Source organism: Amblyomma mixtum, chromosome 2 (genome assembly GCF_055824585.1).
Source record: "Amblyomma mixtum isolate Tamu chromosome 2, ASM5582458v1, whole genome shotgun sequence".
NCBI classification, from domain to species: Eukaryota; Metazoa; Arthropoda; class Arachnida; order Ixodida; family Ixodidae; genus Amblyomma; species Amblyomma mixtum.
This window is the reverse complement of record NC_143013.1, coordinates 201,528,874-201,533,913: the sequence shown is the minus strand read 5'-3', so window position 1 is coordinate 201,533,913 and position 5,040 is coordinate 201,528,874.

The window sequence follows — 5,040 nt, the reverse complement described above, 5'->3', positions numbered from 1 at the left end:
TGCATTTTGTTTAACGGTAGCTGCAAATTTGTTTCAACTGTAAAAGAAAACGCAAAGATGAAAACTGGCAGTTGAGCTCAACTTGTCTCAGGAAATGCAAAATTGTGAAAAACCTCTTGCACCTAGAGAAATATCTTTCAAGATACTTTGAGATCGGATGCTAATCAACATATTTAAGCATTTAGAAGTACGTGTATAGATTAGTTTATTAGCCACGCATGTTTGAAAAGCATAGAAAACAGAACAATAACTTTTGGGATATGCATTGCACTGCGGCGCTTTTTTGCACAGTTTGAGATCGTCTAATTCCCCTTCCATTCTGAAAATTTCATCCGTCTGCCTTGTTTAGTTGAAAAGTTATTCATGATCAAAGTTAGCGTTTTTTTCGAAATAGTTAAAAACGGTATGCAAAACTGTTCAGGTAACCAGCGCGTGGCAGTTTTGAGATTTTGCGTGAAGAAACTTAATACTTCGCTCTACGCGGCTAAGCATCGCCTTTACTCTACGGCTTTTGGGGAATGCGCAATGTCTAGTTGATTTTAGCTACCTTTTTTGTTCTCCTCATGAAGGACACAAGCTCTTGAAACGTACCGCGGCTTCTTTTTTTCTGGCAAATATACTCTTAAAATGTCGGTCTCTCATTCCTTTAATCAACTTGTAACAATTGCCAAGAACAAAGTCCACAGAATACAAACAATAATAGCAATAACGCAGCGACATGCGATAAATGTAGATAAATTTAGTAAGTAGCGCCATCTACACACATGCACGTGTACTAAATAATCACAGTTCAAAAAAATAACGAGTGTGGCGCTGCTAAACATTTCCAATCAGGAGGTGTTCACGAGAGGGAACGATACCTCTACGATGTTCGCACGTTTCCCTCGATTTTGCCCTATGTAGTGTGTGTCGAACTTCCAAGCAGATTTCCGTCATATTGCTTTGCTGGATTGTTTTGTAGCGTAAAGCTAGTAAAGCCACACTGCACGGGTCAGAGCCGAGTTTTGCGCGAGTGTGCGCCGCCTGTTATGCGCATGCGCGAGAACCGAGTGACATCACGAGAGGCGCAGGTCCGCAGATGCGTCGCCACCTCGCTGCCGGCGCCGCCGGCGTGCGCTCCTCTCCGACGCGTGACCTCGTGTTTACGACAGTTGCGCCGCGCGCTACTGCGCATGCGCGAGCAGGGTGCGCGGAGAAATGACGGTCGCGCTCAACATGTAAGCTCTGGTAAGCTAAGGAGAGTCGAGCCGCTGCCAAACGGCGCAGAAGACTGGAAAATGTAAATTCTTCCGATCCCGAGGTTGTCGCCTGGCAGTTTGCTGTCGAGCAGCCAAGGCGAAACGTGCGACCGAAACACCGGATCACTTTACGCTACGTATACCCAGGCATAGCAGAGCTAAGCCACTGCCAATTTTTTTCACCTGACGCTACGAAACGCATTCTGGGCGTCGTATTATTTTTCGAGGACAACTTTGGCATTGCTAAAACGACAGGAAAGGGAAGAGACAGGCTTTCGCCTCGTGCTGCCGGTTGTTCGTTGTTCCGGCTAGCGCTGTGGAGGGGAGTTGGAGAGCGCTCGATTCGCCTGCACTCAATGCACCAGTTCGGCAAAGTTCTGCGGCAGCGGCGGGTGTGTACCACTAGTTCCGGCACTTTGAGCGCAGTTTGGCACTGTCTGCTTCCAAAACGGATGGTCGAGTGCAGGCCTGGCCGTCGCTAGCCTTTGGGATGCCAATAAATTGTAGCCAGCTGTTTACAGCCTACATCAGCGGCAGCCAACCTCTCGTACCTCATGAAGAAATGTGCAAACCGCACATCACAATAACATGTTGCCATGAACCAGCCTCGATCCGTTTCTTTGGAGAACTCGAGCAGCGTTCTAGCTTGTCGACGAGTGAAAGTTACTTGAGTCTCCGCCCTTTATCACAACCCGCAAACCATCATCTGCTTCCATGGCGGCTGCAGCTGCACTATTTCAGCACTAACCATGGAGCAGGTGCAGTTTTCCTGAACTAGACTCGCACTTCTTTCAAACGAATGCCGTGGTTCAGAGGGCGCCATGTTCCACCGCTGAAATGAACCCATGTGGTATATAAGTCGGGTACAACTCAAGAACGAAGCAGCACATGCCCATCAAAGGAGACCGCCCAGCCAAGCGCGTCGACCGAACAGTTTTCTGTTCGGTCTCCACAGGTGCGCCGCGACAGCAGTGGAGACTGAAGCTGCCACGACCGTCTGTTGCCGAATATGACCCCACCTGTAACATTCAGCGCTTTTGCGAAAAAGACGCTCTCGCGCGGATCTATGCGAAAGGTGAGCAGCCCAGCCCTCTCTCCCCCCCTCCCCCTTTAGTGGCCAGTGTAGCTGAGACAATAAACGGGGGCACCACACCTACTAGTATCTTCGCCTTTCTCCCTGTCTTTTCCCCTGCTCCTGCTCTCAGGTGCTCCTAAAGACGATGGTGGATGCCGGGGCAGCAATATCTTTTCCTTTCTTTTTGCGTTATTATTCTTTTAGCCTTATCCCGAACAAAGGACATCCACCGTCGGCGACGCGGGGACAAAGCGCCGACTCCTTCGTTCTCTTTCGCAGACTTGGCTGCATGCACAGCCACACAAATCGACGTGATTGGCTGGAGAGCTCCGTCTGAGTTGCGTGTGCCGCTTCGTTCTTTTGTTGTAACCGACTATAGTGCTGAGAAGTCCCCTTTTCGGGAACTGGCACAAAGGACCGCCCCCTCCCCTTGCTGCGCGCCCCTCCTGCAGGCGGGGTAGACTAGCGCCGCAGGAAAAGGAATTCTCGGAAAATGATTACAAGCACGTTATAAGCGGTGTTTACATGACGGGTTGAGTGGAGGATTTGAGCTGAAAACTGGTTACTGGGTTCATGTAAACGAGTCGGGTCCGGGAGTCGAGGGAGCGAGTCCAGTCAACTCCGCTGCAGGGGGTGGGTTGACTCACTCGACCCCAACAGAAGATAGCACGTAAACCGGTCTGAGTCGGGTTAGTGGAAGGAGGGGTGATAAATGCGAACCTGTTATTCGCTTGCGCCGTAGCGCCTGCGAGGCAGCCGTGCATGCCGCAATCTTCCCGGCTGCCACTGCCCTTTCCCGCTGCGCCGTTCGGCGCTTGGTGCCGCTGCTGTTGAACCGGTCGCGACTCGCTAAAATCGAGTTCATGTAAACATGCAGTCAAGTTGGGCTGACCTTGCTCAACTCGATCTCCTGGCTCGACCCGCCGAAGTCGGGTTCATGTAAACGAGGCTATAGTTTCCTGACAATAGACGGTGTGAAAATAGCAGCTGTTCCTACAGTTTCCAGGTACGCGCGCGTGGACACGCACGCATACACACACACATACGCGGGCGCACTTTTTCAATCTTTGATCCAACCAAATCGAGGCAAATCGACGCAAGGTTAGAAAGATATACATTTCAGCACGCGATGGAAAATTCTGGAGGGAATAAGCAACCTAATGATGCAAACTGGATACAAGAAAGACGTACGTCTAAAATGAATAAGAGCACGCAGTTGAGGGTCCAAAGGAGAGAGGGGAGGGGGTCGCCCTAAGTGCCTACAGAACTATCGCTTTGTAGCCGACCCCTTTTTTTCGGCAGCATTCCTGCACACCTCGCCCCCCCCCCCCCCCCGTTCTTCTTCGTACAATGTCTATAAAAAAGTCTCGAGTCCGCCTCGTGAATGGTATGCATCTGTATTCTGCATTTTTGTGAGCCTTGGCAAAATTCCGTCGAAGTTGATCGGAATTGGTTGCAAGGTGCCGCCGCATGTACGACGACTATTTGCTTCTGAGGTAAACACATTCCGACACCCTGCGGTGCTAACCCTCTCAATAGCAATTTCACGTCTCTTGCGCAATGTCGATTCATCTCAAGGGTAAACGGAAATTGACAATTGCCCACTTCTCTCTGCCTTTTTCTTTACCAACCATAGTTTATAAGGTTGGACAGGCATACGCTGAGCGTTGACTAAATTGTATAGCTGTCTTTGTTATAGTTTTCTTATCATAGATGCAATATCATTTGATAAAAAAATATATTTTTTTCAGCGCTATAGTTAGCAGGTTACACTCTAGACCAGGAATGTTCCGACTACTACTAATATTACTATGCATCAACAGTGACGAAGCGATTGAACGCGCAAAAGACGAGGGCAGAAGGAAGGACACAAGAAAGGCACCGATTTCAACTATAAGGTTCATTGAAAAAAAAGAACGCTAGAAATATATACATGGGACATAAACATAATTAATTTTCTTTATTTCACCCCTTCCTTATTTTTGGCGTCCGCTTCCTCTTTTCGCTTACTTACTAATTTGCTCTGTGCAATTATGTCGACAATTATCACTAACTCTCCCAAGTTTCCACTGTGTCGACGTTGTGCCTTTTGCGATGCGGGCTGGGCAGCATTATTTTTTTCTTTTTCTTTGCTCCCACTAATATATGTCACGACATTGAAAACTGGAAAGTCTGTAGTCGCGTAAAACTCAAGAACGAAACGGCACGTTCCTTCAAAGGAGGCCCTCCAGATAGTAACATCGACGGTACAGCTTTCTGCGGCTATTTAGCCAAGGCTAAACAAGAGAGAGAAGGAAACGGTCCTCTGTTCCCGTGCTGGCATCCTTATCCCGAACAAGGATCACCTCACCTCTGACGCCGTTTGGACAAAGACGGTACCCTCTTTGCCCCGGCTCTCCAACATTTTCCCTTCACCCTTCCGGAACCATAGACCGAATAAAGGAAGCCCCACTCTCTTTGGCTTTGGCGAGGGACAGGCAGAGAAAGAAGCATGCGGAACCACCCCAGCCAACACCTCCCCCCACGCACGACGGGGACTAGCAGCCGGGCTTTCCATGGTTCGTTTGTAATCCTCTGAAGGCAGGCGCAGCAACAAAAGAAAAGCCTTCACGCAGCACGGGTGCACGGGTCAAGAAAGGACCGGACACGTATCTCAACATCTCAACCAAAACCAGTCTCGGGTCGCTGGGGGCAAGACGGGTAGACACTTTCTCAGTGATGGATCAG